This window comes from Moschus berezovskii, chromosome 18, assembly GCF_049115385.1.
Source record: "Moschus berezovskii isolate FMDL1 chromosome 18, NW_MosBer_1.0, whole genome shotgun sequence".
NCBI lineage: Eukaryota > Metazoa > Chordata > Mammalia > Artiodactyla > Moschidae > Moschus > Moschus berezovskii.
The window spans coordinates 53,734,972-53,754,619 of NC_142477.1; positions in this window are offsets into that span (position 1 = coordinate 53,734,972).

Genomic DNA, 19,648 nt, shown 5'->3' on the forward strand with positions numbered 1-19,648 from the left:
TAATGGGTGGGCAAACCAACTCCACCAAGATTTTCTTTTACCAAGACTCCTTCAGTGTCAAGCTTGGAGGGCCTGAGTTTTCTGTTTATTTTCTCAGATGACAGTATTTCCTTAACAGGCTTATTATGGTAATCAAATATAAAAATGTAGATGCAACTGTCTGGTCTAGTCAGACATGCAATACATATTGTTTCTAAAACAAACATTTCTGTGAATCCACATCTATTATTTTTGCTTCCTTCCCACCCACTCAACCCCAAATCAACCATGGTTCCCTAATCTATTAATACCAAAGAAATGAACCTGATCTCACATGACTTGTTCTTGGCTCAGATGTTCACCACTTCCCTTCTCTAGGATGCTCACAAATTATTTCTTCAATGATCTCTTAAAAATATATATCACCAGAGATAAAGTTAAATTCCTATAAAATATCTGTACCCTTAAAGGCATCATATATATACAGTGGAAGTGAGAAATAGATTTAAGGGACTAGATCTGATAGATAGAGTGCCTGATGAACTCTGGACGGAGGTTCGTGACATTGTACAGGAGACAGGGACCAAGACCATCCCCATGGAAACGAAATGCAAAAAAGCAAAATGGCTGTCTGAGGAGGCCTTACAAATAGCTGTGAAAAGAAGAGAAGCGAAAAGCAAAGCAGAAAAGGAAAGATATAAGCATCTGAATGCAGAGTTCCAAAGAATAGCAAGGAGAGATAAGAAAGCCTTCCTCAGTGATCAGTGCAAAGAAATAAAGGAAAACAACAGAATGGGAAAAACAAGAGATCTCTTCAAGAAAATTAGAGATTCCAAGGGAACATTTCATGCAAAGATGGGCTTGATAAAGGACAGAAATGGTATGGACCTAACAGAAGCAGAAGATATTAAGAAGAGGTGGCAAGAATACACAGAAGAACTGCACAAAAAAGATCTTCACGACCATGATAGTCACGATAATGTGATCACTGACCTAGAGCCAGACATCTTGGAATGTGAAGTCAAGTGGGCCTTAGAAAGCATCACTACGAACAAATCTAGTGGAGGTGATGGAATTCCAGTTGAGCTATTTCAAATCTTGAAAGATGATGCTGTGAAAGTGCTGCACTCAATATGCCAGCAAATTTGGAAAACTCAGCAGTGGCCACAGGACTGGAAAAGGTCAGTCTTCATTCCAATCCCAAAGAAAGGCAATGCTAAAGAATACTCAAACTACCGCACAGTTGCACTCATCTCACATGCTAGTAAAGTAATGCTCAAAATTCTCCAAGCCAGGCTTCAGCAATATGTGAAGCGTGAACTCCCAGATGTTCAACCAGGTTTTAGAAAAGGCAGAGGCACCAGAGATCAAATTGCCAACATCCGTTGGATCATGGAGAAAGCAAGAGAGTTCCAGAAGAGCTTCTATCTATTTCTGCTTCATTGACTATGCCAAAGCCTTTGACTGTGTGATCACAATAAACTGTGGAACATTCTGAAAGAGATGGGAATACCAGACCACCTGACCTGCCTCTTGAGAAACCTGTATGCAGGTCAAGAAGCAACAGTCAGAATTGTACATGGAACAACAGACTGGTTCCAAATAGGAAAAGGAGTGCGTCAAGGCTGTATATTGTCACCTTGCTTATTTAACTTATATACAGAATACATCATGAGGAACGCTGGGCTGGAAGAAGCACAAGCTGGAATCAAGATTGCTGGGAGAAATATCAATAACCTCAGATATGCAGATGACACTACCCTTATGGCAGAAAGTGAAGAAGAACTCAAAAGTCTCTTGATGAAAGTGAAAGAGGAGAGTGAAAAGGTTGGCTTGAAGCTCAACATTCAGAAAACAAAGATCATGGCATCTGGTCCCATCACTTCATGGGAAATAGATGGAAAAACAGTGGAGACAGTGTCAGACTTTATTTTTTTGGGCTCCAAAATCACTGCGGATGCTGATTGCAGCCATGAAATTAAAAGACGCTTACTCCTTGGAAGGAAAGTTATGACCAACCTTGATAATATATTAAAAAGCAGAGACATTACTTTACCAACAAAGGTCCGTCTAGTCAAGGCTATGGTTTTTCCCGTGGTCATGTATGGATGTGAGAGTTGGACTGTGAAGAAGGCTGGTCGCCGAAGAATTGATGCTTTTTAACTGTGGTGTTGGAGAAGACTCTTGAGAGTCCCTTGTACCACAAGGAGATCCAACCAGTCCATTGTAAGGGAGATCGATCCTGGGTGTTCATTGGAGGGACTGATGCTGAAGCTGAAACTGCAATACTTTGGCCACCTCATGCGACGAGTTGACTCACTGGAAAAGACTCTGATGCTGGGAAAGGTTGGGGGCGGGAGGAGACGGGGACGACGGAGAATGAGATGGCTGGATGGCATCACTGACTCTGTGGACATGAGTTTGAGTGAGCTCCGGGAGTTGATGACGGACAGGGAGGCCTGGCGTGCTGTGATTCATGGGGTCACAAAGAGTCGGACACAACTGAGCGACTGAACGGACTGACTGAAGGACAGTGCCTGGGGCACTCAAATCTCCAACTCCTTTGCAATTGTGTTAAATTCAATGTTTATGAATTTTGCTGTGAAATGGAATAGATAACATTTCCAAACTTTCAAAGTGGGGAGGGGGCGTGGGGGTAGGGGGGTCTATGACACAAGTCTGAGCTCTACAACCTTGCTGTTCAAATAGTGCCCTCGACTGGCAGTGTCTGCACCACATGCCGCTTTTAGAAAGGCACACTCAGATTCCACTCCAGGCCTACCGAGTCAAAATTTGCATTTTAAAATGATCCCAAGTGATTCCTGTCCATGTTAATGTCTGAGAAGCTATGCTCTAGAGATTCCCAGGTTTCCTTGATAATTGAATATGCAGATTATCTGATGTCTTTTTTTGAAAATTCTGATTTATTAAATCTGGTAACTTTTCAAATTACTCTGTGTGATTGTTATATTTAGGGAGGAAACACTGCTGTTAAAAATGAAGCTATTGTCAAGTTAAGAATTTGTGAGATAATTGGTTTGTAGCTGGACCAGCCTCACTGCCCCAGATTCTTCCTCCTGTGCACCAGAGCTAAGTTAATAATTTAGCTGCTTCAAATCTCAGAAGATTCCCTGTTCCTATCCATGCGAATTCTTGTGATAAACCCCTTTGTTTTCTCCAGCTTGAGTCTATATACCTAGCTTCAAAACATGCCTAGCACAATGCCACAAATTACACTGATGGGGTTTTTGAGGGGGCAGGGTTTGTTTTTTTTAATTGAAATCTAGTTGACGCACAATGTTATATTAGTCTCAGGTATACAACATAGTGATTCCACATTTAAATACATTATGAAATGATCACCATGATAAATCTAATAATCATCTGTGCCCATACAAAGTTATTACAATATTATTGACTATATTCCCTTTGCTATATATTATATCCTGTGACTTTCTATATATAGATGTGGTTTTATATATATATATATATGTGTGTGTGTGTGTGTGTGATTTTATAACTGGAAATTTTTATCTCTTACTCTCCTTCACCTATTTTGCCCACATCTCTTTTTCCTCCACTCTGGTGACCACCAGTTTCTCTATATCTTTGAGTCTGTTTCTCTTTTGCTTTGTTTGTTCGTTTGGGGTTTTTTGTTTGTTTGTTTTTTATGTTCCACCTGTAAGTGAAATGATGTTGTATTTGTCTTTCTCTGTCTGACTTATTCCACTTAGCACAATACTCTCTAGGTCCATTACCTTAGGGTTTTTAAAAATATTTGATACATATATAGAATATTTGTAATATGTGCAAATTGTAAAGCATAAGAAAATAAATACCTTAGAACTCACTACCCAACATGAGAGTTAAAACATCTTCAATATTGTTGAAGTTACCTGGATGTTCCTTCCCAATCCCAAACCCCCAGCCTGTTCCATTTGCTACCCCCACTAACCTGTAGATAACTGCATTCCAAATGTTGTCTTTATCATTATGTTTATTTAAAAGAAAATCAAGACTTTACCACATTTTGTCCCTGGTCAATATTTTACATGTTTTGAGCTTTACAAAAACAGTATCATATCATGTACACTTGTAAGTGGGGATTTGCTTTTCACTCTGTTGTTTCTACTGCTTATTCATTGTCATTAATGGATAAACTTCTCTTTATGTAAACATGACACTCATTATTAATCCATTCACTTACTAACAGACATCTGGATGTTTTCCTTTGGACTTTTAAAATGCACTTATAAAGTACACTTATGAGTAGTCTTGTATATGTTTCCTGGTGCTCTTTGGCAGGAGTATCTTCAGAGCATTTAATTGGACTGGAATTGCTAGATATTGTGGTAGGCTGACAATGGTCCCCAAAGATATGTTCACATCCTAATCGCCCAAACCTGTGACTGTTACTGTATATATTTATAGAAGAAGCATCTTTGAAGATGTGATTAAATTAAGGGCCCTAAGATCAGAAAATTACCCTAGATCATCCAGGTGGGTTCTACATGCAAGTGTCCTTATTAGTGGAAGGCAAAAGAAGATTTGACTCCAAGACAGCAGAGAATATGCCCTGTCAACACATTGAATCAGTCCAGTGAAGCTTGGACTGTGGACTTTGGACTTCTGGTCTCCACAGCTATGTGAGACTAAATTTCTGTTGTTTTAAGCCATCAAGTTTGTGGTGATTTAATAGGAAACTAACGATATGTTCAGCATTACAAGATAAAGCGAAACAGTTTTCAATGAAAATTAGCAAGTATCCAGAAGGTATGATGTGTCAAAGTCATGTATCAAATATTAGCTCTAGAAGTGTTAATAGTTCCAATATTCCTACATAGGAGGATTCAGGAAGTATGCCTTAAACTTGTACTTACATAACACTTTCAAAACAACTGGGGGAAAAAAAATCACAGGGCCTATCAGAGAATATACGTAGAGAGAGTAGATTGTCAATGATTGATACACTCTCAGAGTATTATTTTGCATGCTTGCTAATAACAATGGAGTTCTTTTGCTTGGCTATATTATTCTCTTTTTGTTGGAGACCTTGGAAAGGTCATCTTCTTGGCCCCAGGTCAGGGAGGTATAACCAGTTCTCAGATGTGTGAATGTGTTTTTAGTATAACTGGCATGCCATGTGTTTACTTGAATGATTTCCCTATTTATGAAGTCACTTTTGTTGTTACACCAAGGGCAGGTGTATATTGGAGCATTTCCTGACCTCTGTACCTTGCAGAAACAGCACTTCTTTTCATGACAGAGCCTCCAAGGACAGTGAAGGGGTTGAACTGTAGATAAGCCCTCTGTGCCCTTTACTCCTTGCATATCTGTTTTGATTCAATACAATTATAAACTCCCAGTCTTGCCAAACTTCTGATATTCTAGGATATTTGTTACTGCTGCTGACAGTGGTAGTTCACAAAGGGTTAAAGCGTGAGATTTTTTTTTTCAAAAATTGCATTTCTAACAATAGGAAAAAGGAAGGTGTGTTAGTTTTCTACTGCTGCTGTTACAAATTACCACCAACTCGTGGCTTGAAACAACACAAATTTCTTTTTTTTTTTTTTATAAATTTCTTATCTTAAAGTTTTATAGGTCAGAGTTCCAGTGTGTCTCATTGAGCTAAAATCATAGTATTGGCAGGGCTGTGCTCCTTTCTGGAGGATCTGGGGAGATACATTTCTTGGGCTTCTTCTACTTTTAAAGGCTGCCTGTATTCCTCCTCCTCAAAGCCTGCAACACTGCATTTCTCTGAACATTCTTCTAATAGTTATATTTCTCTCTGACCATATCTGGGAGAGGTTCTGCAATTTCAAAGACACCTGTGATTTTAGTTTGGGCTCACTCATATAACCCAGGAAAATTCACTTCTCAAAGTTCTTCATTTAATTACACCTGAAAAGTCCTTTTTGTGATATAAAAATTACATATTTACAGGTTCTGGTAATGAAGACATTATCTTTGAAGGGGAAAGTCTTATTCTGCCTATCACAGATTTGCTTAAACAGGGAAAGAGAGAACAAATGCCATGTTTATTTAGCCGCAGGTGCTATAGACACATAAGCCATATAAGCAAATTGTTGTGCAGAGGATCATTAGAGCATTTCATTCCATTTACAGATTTTTTTTTTATTAAAGTATAATCTATGTGCATAAAAGTTCACATCTTACCGGAGTATAGATGGATACGATTTTTATAAATGAACACTTCCTTATAAATTATGCCTTCAAATGGTACAGAATACTGACCTCATTTTAGAAATTTTGCAGAAATTCTAACTGGTCTAACTTCTGGTGCTATAAGTTTTGTATGTATTTCAACTTCATATCAATGGAATTAGATGATATGTACTCTCAATATCAATGAATTATCTTAACATCATGGAATTGTTTGATATAGACTCAACAAAATTTTTGTGTGATCCATTCATTTGTTGCATGTAGTTATAAATCATTCTCATTGCTGTAGAGTTTTTGGTTGTAAATATATTTACACAATTTATTTATCCTTTGTATTGTTTATAGGCACTTGGAGAGATTACAAGTTTGGGGCTATCCTGACGTGTGCTGCTAGAAACATTGCTGTCCATGTCTTTTGGTGAACATATGAACATATTTCTGCTGGATTATACCTCAACAAGGCATGCATATGTCCAGCCTTAAGTGAATATTGCCAAAACAGTTTTCCAAAATGTTTTTTACCATTCCTACCAGGAAGGTAAGAGAATTTTGGTTATTCCACATCCTCACCAGTACTTTTTCTTTATATCCTATCTTTTTCTTTTTCCTTTTTTGGTGCCTATCTTTTTATTTATAGACATTCTTGTGGCTATGTAGAGGTTATGATTTAGATTTACAATGGACAGGGAGGCCTGGCGTGCTGTGATTCATGGGGTCGCAAAGAGTCGGACACGACTGAGCGACTGAACTAACAGAACTGAACTGAATAACAAATGAATTTGGGTAACTTTTTATGTACTTATCAGACACAATCATATCCTCTTTTATGCAGTGTCTATTTAACTCTCTTGTTCATTTTTTCTGTTGTCTTTTTTTTATAGATTTTTAGGAGGTCTTAGTATTTCTGGAAATAATCTCTTTGTTGATGCAATATTATTATTTATAAGAAATACATACATGATCATTCAGATGAGCAAAATATATCTTCTGTATGTATTTGGTCTTCATCCATAGCTCATAGCTCACAGCTCCCAAAACCCTTGGAATTTCCTAAGTATTGAGAATGATGAAGTGAACGAGGTGACTTTGGGAAGCACCTAATAGATGCCAAGAGAACCAATCATGTGATTAGAGGGTTGGAACTTTTAGTTCCCACCACCCATGCCCCGCTTTTGAGAGAAGGGCTAAAGGTTGAATCAATTGTCATAACCAATTATTTAATCAACCATGCCTCTATAATACAGCTTCTATAAAAACTCAAAAGAATAGGTTTTAGAGAGCTTCTGGGTTAGTGAACACATGGAGATTTGGGAAGAGTGGTCCCCTTGGAGAGAGCTTGGAAGCTCTGTGTCCCTTTCCCACTCCTTATCCTATACATATTCCTTTTGGATGTTCATTTGTATCCTTCATCACCTCCTTTTAAAATAAACGGTAGTCCAGAAGGAAAATGTTTCTCTGAGTTCTGTGAGCTATTCTAACCAATTAATCAAAACTGAGGAAGGGAGAGTGGGAACCTCTCATTACCCCCCAATTGGTCACAAGTAGGCTTCCCTTGTGGCTTAACTGGTAAAGAATCTGCCTGCAATGCAGGAGACCTGGGTTCGATCCCTGGGTTGGGAAGATCCCCTGGAGAAGGAAAAGGCTACCTACTCCAGTATTCTGGCCTAGAGAATTCCATGGACAGTCCATGGGGTCACAAAGAATCGGACACAACTGTGTGACTTTCACTTCACTCACAGGTAACAAAAAACCTGGACTTGTAATGGGCATCCAGAGTTGCAAGGGATTGTTGGAAACTTCCATTTGTACAGGCAGTTAGATAGAAGGACAGGTAAACTGGGTACGGAACTAATTGTCTAAAGCAAAGGGTAGTCTTGTGGGACTGAACCCTTTACCTGTGGAATCTGATTCTATCTCCAGGTAGATAGTGTCAGAATTGCTTTGAATTCTCAAACAACCTGGGGGCATTCCAGAACTGGTTGTTGGTATGGAAAGCCTACACACACACACACACACAGATTGGAATTGATCTGGGAAGTCCTTTTCAGTTGGATCTATCAGTTGATTGTCTTTTAAGAAGCAGAAATTCTTCATTTTCATACAATCCGGAACAATGTGTCAATTTCTCCCTTTATGGTTAGCATTTGTTCTTTCTTTGAAAAAATACTTTGCTTTATATTTTAATTTTAACCTTGTTTTCTTTCTCAACTTAAAATTGCTGGGGCTCTGATGTAGAAGACCTGTCCCCCAAATAACTGGGCTGGATCACTGATGTTGCAAAGATTAGCCTAAGAAACTTCCCATGAGACTTCTTTTTTCATTGCCAGACCCTAGATTCCCTTGTACCCATTCCTCATAGCACCAAATTAGAAGTGCTAGAGAACCTTGATTAATACACAAAATACAGATTTTACAAAGGAGTCTCGTACCCAAAATGAAGTTACTAATGATTATCATCAGAATAATAATAAAAATAATAATAATAGTTAAAGAAAAGATAAATGCTCATTCTTTTAGAAATATATGGATAATAAAAAGAAAAAAGATTAAAAAATCAACCATAATTCAATATGCCCAAAACAAATACAATTAGTATTTTATAAACTTTAGATAACTTTGTATAGGGACAGTTGCTGGAAAAGACCCTGATGCTGGGAAAGATTGAGGGCAGGTGGAGAAGAGAGCAACAGAGGATGAGATGGTTGGATGGTATCAGTGACTCAATGAACGTGAGTTTGAGCAAACTCCAGGAGATAGGGAAGGACAGGGAGCCTAGCGTGCTGCAGTGTTGGGGTCCTTTAATGGACCAGAACCTGGTGGTCCGGAGTCGACAACAAGAAAGTGAGAGAGAGAGAGAGAGAGAGAGAAAGAAAGACATGGGGACCCCAAGCAACAATGGTGTAATTGGCCATAAACATTAATTTCCCTGATTTAGCTTGACATTTATCTCAACAAGCAGGAGTATATTTAAAGTCTTTATAAGTAAACCCCTTGTATTTTAACTTTTGTCTTTATCTTATAGTTTTGGTAGTGTTGACATGGTTTTTATAAAAGGACAGGGCAGTAAACAGTCCAAGCAATGTGTGGAAGTTCCTTTTTGGAGGCAGGATGAAAGCCCATGTTTGTCGACGAACATTAATACATAATTTTGTTAGGCCCATGCATAAAGAAACGATTTCATAGCCTAGAGAAATGGTAATTAGCCTTCCTTCTTCCTCAGGATGAGCGGGCCCCTCCAAGCTCCAAGGAGGGGGCATATGTGTTGAGTCATTAGTGGATACGATTGGTCCTATATCTGTCCACTCTATAACCTACAATAAAAGGGTCAGGGGTTAGCCCAATAAGTGTGATCAATCAAGTCAGCCTGAACAGGGGAAGCAAAAGCAAGCAAAGCAAGCATAGCGACAAAAATATTTTCAGGATTCCGAGGCATTCCCTGTTGAAAAATCAGATTTTCAGCTTGATTACTAAGGGTTTTTATCTGTCTCCAAGTAGGGAGATCATAAGGTCGATGACATCGGGTGCGGCATTTTTCGGAAATTTTTAAAGCCACCATGGCTTGTATTGGAATTTCTTCCTCCTGGGGTTTTTGTTTTGTATTGTGAAACAGGCATTGAAGTTGATATTATTTTGTTTTAAGAATCTTACAGACTGGAAACAGAAATAAAGCTATATTAACAATAGTTATAGGCTTAAAGAATATATCACGTTAGAATCTAGTAAAGTCTGCTCTGGATAAGGAAGATAAAAGTATTCCTGTGTACTCCAGCAGATAGGGAAGGACGGGGAGCCTACCGTGCTGCAGTCCAGGGGGTTGTAAAGAGTCAGACATGACTTAGTAACTGAACAACAACAAGAGACAGTTACTAGGCTTATCATGGTTATCATCTCATAAAGTATGCAAACGTCAAGTCACTATATGCTGGTAGATCTAAAGCTAACATAGCATCAACATTGTACAAGCTAACATTGTACATCAACATTTAAACTTTTTAATGTTTATTTCTTTGGCTGCTCAGGGTCTTAGTTGCGGCACATGGGATTTAGTTTCCTGACCAGGGATTGAACCCAGGTCGCCTGCATTGGAAGTGCAGAGTCTTAGCCACTGGACCACCACAGAAGTCCCAACATTTTAATTTTTGACTTAAAAATTATATGTCCTAGTTATTGAGTGATAGTAGTTACATGAAATTTTTGATTTCATGGAATTTTAGTAAATATAACTATTAAACGTACCAACTTACATTGAAAAATTAACCCATTAATCTCAATATGTTCTGCTTTCTCCTAAACCTTGTTATCCCAATAATACTAGACTTTCAGTTTCATAGGCACATTCACACTTTTCTACAAAACTGTGCGTGCTTAGTCACTCAGTTGTATCCAACTCTTTATGACCCCATGGACTGTAGCCCGCTCGGCTCCTTTGTCCATGGGATTTTTCAGGCAAGAATACTGGAGTAGATTGCCATTTCCTTCTCTAGGGGATCTTCCTGACCCATGGACTGAACCTGCATCTCCTGTGTTTCCTGCACTGCATGCGGATTCTTTATCTGCTGAGCCAAAATTGTGGTAGAAACCTAACGTAACAGGAGTCTGGTATGTTGTACCTCATTAACATGCATTTTTTTTTTTTGGCCGGAGATACTGACAAATGTTCGTTGCCAGGTAGATAAAATAAATTCTTAGTTTATAGTCTTGGTTTTCTAGTTTTTAAAAAAACTTCATCTCTGAAAGACACTATACAGTTCCAGAAGAAAAAAATTATGGGTGCTTAAAAATAAAAATCAATAGCTTTAGAAAAATAAGCTTTCATTTTTTTTCATGCCAGAAGTTTTTGTTGGGTGGGGTGAAAAGCATCTTTTTCTAATTTTTCACTCTAAATCTGATGAAATAACTTCCCGTGCAAACTATAGTCAGTAAATTTATTTTAAATATTATTTATTTGTTTGGTTGCACTGGGTATTCATTGCTGCACACGGACTTTGTCTAGTTGGGGTGAGCCAGGGTGCTCTTCCTTGTGGTGCACGGGGTTCTCATTGCAGTGGTTTGTCTTGTTGCATTGTGGAGCACAGGCTCTAGTCATGAAGGCTCCAATAGTTGTGGTCCATGGGCTTAGCTACCCTGTGGCATGTGGCATCTTCCTGGACCAGGGATTGAGCCCGTGTCCCCTCCCTTGGCAGGTGGATTCTTTATCACTGGGCCACGAGGGATATCCCCCATCAGTAAATATTGATTAAGCAATTATTACATCCTAGACAGTCCAGTGATATGGTTTCCAGAAGACACTGCACCTTGGTGACTTATTTTGAAGATCACAAGATATAGTCTGCGGGGAGACAGCAAGCCTTATCACACATTTGGAAAATTCTGAGGAATACACCCTAGGGCCCGAGCCCATGACTGAGGCCCTGTCTGCTTTATCCTTCACCACCTGCTCTGGAACTTATTCACTTATACCTACTTAAGGCATGACTGGAGGCTTGGTTCTGAACCCAAGCTGGTTCTGTGGATGGGGCCTTATATCAACCAGGATCCAATAAAGAAAACAGAAACTGTTCAGAGTATTTTATTTTTATTAATTTTTAATTGAAGGATATTGCTTTACAGAATTGTGATTTTCTATCAAAAATCAACAAGAATCAGCCATAGGTTTACCTCTATCCCCTCCCACTTGAACACCCTTCCCAACTCCCTCCTCATCCCACCCCTCTAGGTTGTTACAGAGCCCCAGTGTGTTTCCTGAGTCATACAACAAATTCCCATTGGCTATCTATTTTACAGATGGTAATGTATGTTTCCATGTTACCGTTCGGAGTATTTTAAATAAAGAGAATTTAAGAAAGAGAACTGGTTACACGGATGATGGAGTAGTTGAGAAATTAATATGGAATTTACAGCATTCCAGATATTAGCAGCAGCGGAAGGAAGGCACTTCCACTTCAAACCTGAAGGTATGGAGATGGAAAATAGTATGATTAAAGACTGGGGGCTGAAGTCAACTTGTGGAAACAAGAACCACAGTGGGCCTGTCTGTTGGAAACTGAAATGGTGAAGAAAACACAGTCGCAGCTAGAGGAGGCTAAGACAGGGATATGGGAAAAAATGCCCTGGCTTCTTCCTTCTGCCCTCCAGATTTATGCCAATATCTCTCACTGACTAATCCCATTGGGAAGTCAGATTATAGGAGCCTAGGAAACAGTCTGCAGGAACAAGATATCCTGCTGTACCAAGCAGAGCAGAGAGAGAGTTGAAGAGGAGATCTGATAACAAGTATCTCAGAACTGGTATAGGACTGGTTTGAGGTATCTTGTATGTCAGATGCTTACCTGTTTTACAGTTCACTCTCAGCTGAACTCTTCACACTAGCCTTCCAGAACTCCCTAGTATCTCTTGCTGCTGCTGCTAAGTCACTTCAGTCGTGTCCGACTCTGTGTGACCCCATAGACGGAAGTCCACCAGGCTCCCCGTCCCTGGGATTCTCCAGGCAAGAATACTGGAGTGGGTTGCCATTTCCTTTTCCAATGTGTGAAAGTGAAAAGTGAAAGTGAAGTCACTCAGTCGTATCCGACCCTTAGCGACCCCACGGACTGCAGCCTACCAGGCTCCTCCATCCATGGGAATTTCTAGGCAATAGTACTGGACTGGCTTGCCATTGCCTTCTCCGAGTATCTCTTGCTGGAACTCCCTATTGCCAATTTGTTGCCTGAATGCACATTGGAATCACCTGGAGACCAGATGATTCCTGGGCTTCTCCCCAGACAATGAGGGAGAATATTTGGAAGTGAAGTCAAAAAATTAATATGTTTAACTGTTTAACACTTCAAGATGATTCTGATGTAGGTGGTCCATGGAGTTTTTTTTTTAAGCAACGTTTAAAGATGAGGCTATTCTAGCCCAAATTTCTTTATTCTCCAAGTTTTCTCTTCTCCTATTAGAACGAAACCTATTGTGCTGAGCTCGACTAGCTTCCAAGCAAACATACACTATTTAATATATATAAATAGACTGAACACAGTATCAGTTCAGTTCATTTCAGTTCAGTCGCTCAGTAGTGTCCGACTCTTTGCGACCCCATGAATCACAGCACGCCAGGCCTCCCTGTCCATCACCAACTCCCGGAGTTCACTCAAACTCATGTCCATTGAGTCGGTGATGCCATTCAGCCATCTCATTCTCTGTCGTCCCCGTCTCCTCCCACCCCCAATCCCTCCTAGCATCAGAGTCTTTTCCAGTGAGTCAACTCGTCGCATGAGGTGGCCAAAGTATTGGAGTTTCAGCTTTAGCATCAGTCCTTCCAATGAACACCCAGGATTGATCTCCTTTAGAATGGACTGGTTGGATCTCCTTGCAGTCCAAGGAACACAGTATAGTCAAGTACTATACCCCAAGGTGGGTGACCCACAAAGGGAGGTCACAAAGATTGCTGGAACTCTCTCTAAACAGCAATGGGTCTGAGCCCTACATTGGGTTCTCAAATCCAAGGATCCTGCATGGAGAACACAAGCCCCTAGAATGTATGGCACTGAAGGCCAGCAGGGTTTGTATACAGGAGAGCCAGAGGGCTCTAGGAAACCAAGAGTTCTTTCTTAAAGGATGCACACAAAACTGCACAAGCTCTCAGACTCACCACAGAGGCAGTAATTTGGAAGAAATCTGAGTCAAACTCACTTGTTTAATTTGGAGCCTTCTGGAGAGATAGAAGGCAACTAGGACTGCCCATGGGGACACATACACTGGCAGCAACCATTTTTAGGAGCACATTCTACCACAGGACACTGGCGCTGGCAAGTGCCATTTTGGAGTTCTCTCGCTAGGCTATTGGGTTGGGGGCTTACCCACCCACCAGTTAATAAGCACCAGTTCTGGAAGCCCCCATGCCAAGCAGTCAGTGCCCCAGAACAAATCCCAACCCACCAGCGGGCTGGCACCAGCCTCAGGACCCTGTGGACCCCATAACCAACTGTCCTAAGACCTGACCTCAGACACCAACAAGCTAGCAACCTTCACACTTGGCAAGGCCTGACAACCAACTGGGCCAGGGGCAGCCCCGTGTACTAGCATGCCCACAGTAGTTGGCCACAGCACAACAGAAAGGTTTATGCAGCACATAGGTCTATGCTGCATATAGCTCTGGTGTCCTAAGGGTATCCTAGGACTTCTACATAAGGCCACTTCTCCAAAATCAGGACACATAACCCATCTACCTAACAGTGACAAATAGAAATGAAAATAGAGAATTGGGCAAAATGACAGAGGAATGCATTCTAAATGAATAAACAAGATAAAACCCTAGAAGAAGAACTAAGCAAAGTGGAGATAAGAACTGACAAAGAGTTCAAGGCAATTATACAGATGATCAATGAACTCAGGAGAATGAATGAACACAGTAAGAAGTTTAACAAAGTATTACAAGATATAAAAAGAACCAATCAGAGTTGAAGAATACAATACTGAGGTTGTTTTCTTTAAAATAAAAAAACTATTTTTTTAATAGACTAGCAGGAATCAACAGTAGATTAGATGATAAAGAGGAATGGATCAGTGAACTGGGAGACAAAGTAGTAGAACTCACCCAAGTTAAAAAAAATAAAAGAAAAAAATTTTTAACAAGCATAGTTTAAGAGATCTCTTGCCACCTCATGCGACGAGTTGACTCACTGGAAAAGACTCTGATGGTGGGAAAGGTTGGGGGTGGGAGAAGGAGGGGACAACCGAGAATGAGATGGCTGGATGGCATCACCGACTCTGTGGACATGAGTTTGAGTGAACTCCGGGAGTTGGTGATGGACAGGGAGGCCTGGCGTGCTGTGATTCATGGGGTTGCGGAGAGTCGGACACGACTGAGCGACTGAACTGAACTGAACTGAACTGAAGATCACATCAGGCATACTAAAATTTGCATTATAGGGGTCCGAGAAGGAGGCAAGAGAGAAAGGAGCAGAAAATTTACCTTAAAAAATAATAGCTAACCTCCAATTAAAATAAATAAATTTTTTTAAAAATAGCTGAAATAACTTCCCTAATCTGGGAAAGGAAACAGACCTCTAGGACCAAGAAGCACAGAGAGTCCTAAACAAGGTCAGCTCAAAGAGATCTACATCAAGACACACTAAAATTAAAATGGCAAAAATTAAAGATAAAGAGAGAATCTTAAAACAAGCAAAGAAAAAGCAACTAGTTAAATACAGGGGAATTCCCATAAGATTATGAGCGCTTTTTTTTTTTCCCAGTTGCCCAGCACAGCTTGAGGGATTTTAACTCCTCAACCAGGGATCAAACCTATGGTCCCTGCAGTAGAAGCTCAAAGTTCTAACTTCTGGACCACTAGGGAACTTCCAAGACTATGAGCTTACTTTTCAGCAGAAATTTTTCAGGCCAGAATGGAGTGACTCAGTATATTTAAAGTGGCGAAGAGAGGGTCAGGGGAAACAGCAGCAATAATGCTCTAACTGGTAAGGTATCATGCAGAGACAAAAGTTTTACAGACAAACAAAAGCTGAAAGAGTTTAGCACCAAACTGGCTTTATACTGCCAAACTGGCTTTACAAAAAACCATTAAAACCTTACAGGGACTTGGCTAAGTGGAAAATAAAAGACCGAAACTACAAATAAGAAAATTATGAAAGGAAAAAAGAAATCTCAGTGATAAAGGCAGATATATGGTAAAGGTAGATCAATCTCGGGCTTCCCTGGTGGCTCAGAGGTTAAAGTGTCTGCCTCCAATGAGGGAGACCCAGGTTCGATCCCTGGGTCGGGAAGATCCCCTGGAGAAGGAAACGGTAACCCACTCCAGTATTCTTGCCTGGAGAATCCCATGGACGGAGAAGCCTGGTAGGCTACAATACATGGGGTAGCAAAGAGTCGGACACGACTGAGCGATGGGACGATAAAGCTAGTAGGAAGGTCAAAAGACAAAAGTAGTAAAATCATATGATCATCTCAGTAGATGCAGAAAAATCTTCTGACAAATTTTTACGTTCATTTATGATAAAAAAAAAAACTCTCCACAAAGTGGGTATACATGGAATATACCTCAACATAATAAAGGCCACAGATGACAAACCCATACCTAACATCGCTGTCAGTGGTGAAAAGCGGAAAGCATTCCCTCCAAGATCAGGAATAAGACAAGCATGTCTACTCTTGCCACCTTTATCCAACATAGTACTGGAAGTCCTAGCCATGGCAATCAGAGAAGAAAAGGAAATAAAGAAATCCAAACTGGAAAAGAAGAAGTAAAACTTTCACTATTTGCATATGACATGATACTATACACAGAAAATCCTAAGGATACCACCAAAAACTATTGGAACTAATAAATGAATTCAATAAGGTTGCACAATACAAAATTAATATATAGAAATTTGTTGCATTTATATACACTAAATCACTGCGGATGCTGATTGCAGCCATGAAATTAAAAGACACTTACTCCTTGGAAGGAAAGTTATGACCAACCTAGATAGTATATTAAAAAGCAGAGACATTACTTTGCCAACAAAGGTCCGTCTAGTCAAGGCTATGGTTTTTCCCGTGGTCATGTATGGATGTGAGAGTTGGACTGTGAAGAAAGCTGATCGCCGAAGAATTGATGCTTTTGAACTGTGGTGCTGGAGAAGACTCTTGAGAGTCCCTTGGACTGCAAGGAAGTCCAACCAGTCCATTCTAAAGGAGATCGATCCTGGGTGTTCATTGGAAGGACTGATGCTAAAGCTGAAACTCCAATACTTTGGCCACCTCATGCGACGAGTTGACTCACTGGAAAAGAGTCTGATGCTAGGAGGGATTGGGGGTAGGAGGAGAAGGGGACGACAGAGAATGAGATGGCTGGATGGCACCACCGACTCGATGGACATGAGTTTGAGTGAACTCTGGAAGTTGGTGATGGACAGGGAGGCCTGGCGTGCTGTGATTCATGGGGTCGCAGAGAGTCGGACACGACTGAGCGACTGAACTGAACTGAACTGAACAACTATCAGAAAGAGAAAATAAGAAAAACAATCCCATTGACAATTGCATAAAAAAGAATAAAATTCCTAGGACTAAACCTAACCAAGGAGATTAAAGACATGTACTCAGAAAACTATAAGGCATTTATGAAGAAATTGAAGATGATACAAGTAAATGGAAAGATACATTGTGCTCATAGATTGGAAAAATTAATATTGTTTAAATGACCATGCTACCCAAGGCAATCTACAGATTCAATGCAATTCCTATCAAAATCCCTACCAGATTTTTTTTCTTTTTTTAGTTTTTATGACTGTTATTAAATCCTTAACAGTTGGTGTAAAGGAGTTTCTGTGCTATATCAGTTCACCTTGAGGTACAGTGGAGTTAAAGTGCTTGGATGTTTTTTCCCACACTTTAAAACAATTAGAGCTCTTTTCTTTTCTCTTGTTCTTTTTTACACATCTTTACATTGAAGCACTCCAGTGCCCTATTCTCCTAGTGCCCCAGTCACAGTAATAGTTCTGACAATCCTCCAGCCCTCACTGTTGATGTGATGCGGGAAGGAAGTGGTTGTCCCATCTTTGGGAAAAAAAAAACAAAACTGCTCATAGCTCAGCTTTCCCAAATAAAATAGCCAGGTGCCAGAAGCCATGGTACGTTTCTCTCCACCTGAAGTTCTGTCCTCCTGCCCAGCAGAAACACAGCCTGCCTGCACAGGAGGTAAGAAGGATGCTTTCCCAGGTGGGGCTCAGGCTTAGCCAGATCCAAAGCCACAAGGACGTGAGGTGCAGGCCACAGAGGTCAGCAGATGGGAGACTGCAGGATGGTCCATGTTATTTTCCTTCTCATGAAGCAGCACCATCTTCCCAGCAAGGGTTTCCCAGCCCAAGGGCCACATTCACAGAAAAAAGAACAGATTATTATAAAATTTATATGGAAATACAAAAGACTCCAAATAGCAAAATGATCTTGAGAAAGAAGAAGAAAGCTGGAGATATGGTACTGGCACACAAAAAAACTGACATGTGGGTCAATGGAACAAAATAGAGAGCCCAGAAATAAATCCATGTTTATATGGTTAACAAAAGAAGTAAGACTATGCAATGGGAAAAAGACAGCCTCTTCGGCAAGTGGTGCTGGAAAAACGGGACCACTACAGGCAAAAGACTCAAACTGGACTTTTTCACATTGTATACAAAAATAAGCTCAAATGAATTAAAGACTTAAATGTACGACCTGAAGCCATAAAACTTCTAGAAGAAAACCAGACACCAGGCTTAGAAAGTTTTTTGGATTTGTCTCTCTAGGCAAGGGAAACAAAAGCAAAAATAAGTAAATAGCATAACATCAAACTAAAAAGCTTTTGGCACAGCAAAGGAAAACTATCAACAAAACAAAAAAGCAGCCTGCTGAATGGGAAAAGACATTTGCAAAGGACAAATCTGATAACAAATCTACACAAAAAACTAGTAAAACTCAACATCAAAAAAACAAACAGGCCAATGAAAAAATGGGCAGAGGACCTGAATAGACATTTTTTCAAAGACATACAGAGGGTCAGCAGACTTGTGAAAAGATGCTCAACATCTCTAGTCATTACAGGACTGCAGATCAAAACCACAATGAGATACTGCTTCACACCTGTTATCAAAAAGAAAGCAAAGAAGTGTTGATAGGATGTAGAGAAAAGAGAACCCTTGTGCCCTGTTTGTAGGATTGTAAGGTGGTATAGCTACTATGGAACGGTATGAAAGTTCCTCAAAAAATTAAAAGTAGAAATATCACATGATTCAGCAATCTCACTTCTGGGTATTTACCCAAAGGAAAAAAAGACACTAATTCTAAAAGATATATACACCAATGTTCATTGCAGCATTATTAAAAAACAGCCAAGATAAAGAAGCAACCTAAATGTCCACTAATAAGTGAATGATAAAGAAAATGTGGTATATATATATATATATACAATTTTGTTTTGTAGAGTTCCAGAGAATACCAAGGAGAGATAAGAAAGTCTTCTTAGTGAACTCTGCAAAGAAATAGAGGAAAACAATAGAACAGAAAAGACTAGAGATGTCTTCAAGAAAATTGGAGATATCAAGGGAAATTTCATACAAGGATGGGCATGATAAAGGACAGAAATGGTATGACCCTAACAGAAGCAGAAGATATTAAGAAGAGGTGGCAAGAATACACAGAAGAACTATACAAAAAAGATCTTTACAACCCAGATGATCACTCACCTAAAGCTAGACATCCTGGAATGCGAAGTCAAACAGGCCTTAGGAAGCATCACTATGAATAAAGCTAGTGGAGGTGATGGAATTCCAGTTGAGCTATTTCAAATCCTAAAAGAGGATGCTGTGAAAGTGCTGCATGCAATATGCCAGCAAATTTGGAAAACTCATGCTAGCAAAGTAATGCTCAAAATCCTTCAAACTAGGATTCAGCAGGATGTGAACCAAGAAATTCCAGATGTTCAAACTGGATTTAGAAAAGGCAGAAGAACCAAAGATCAAATTGCCAA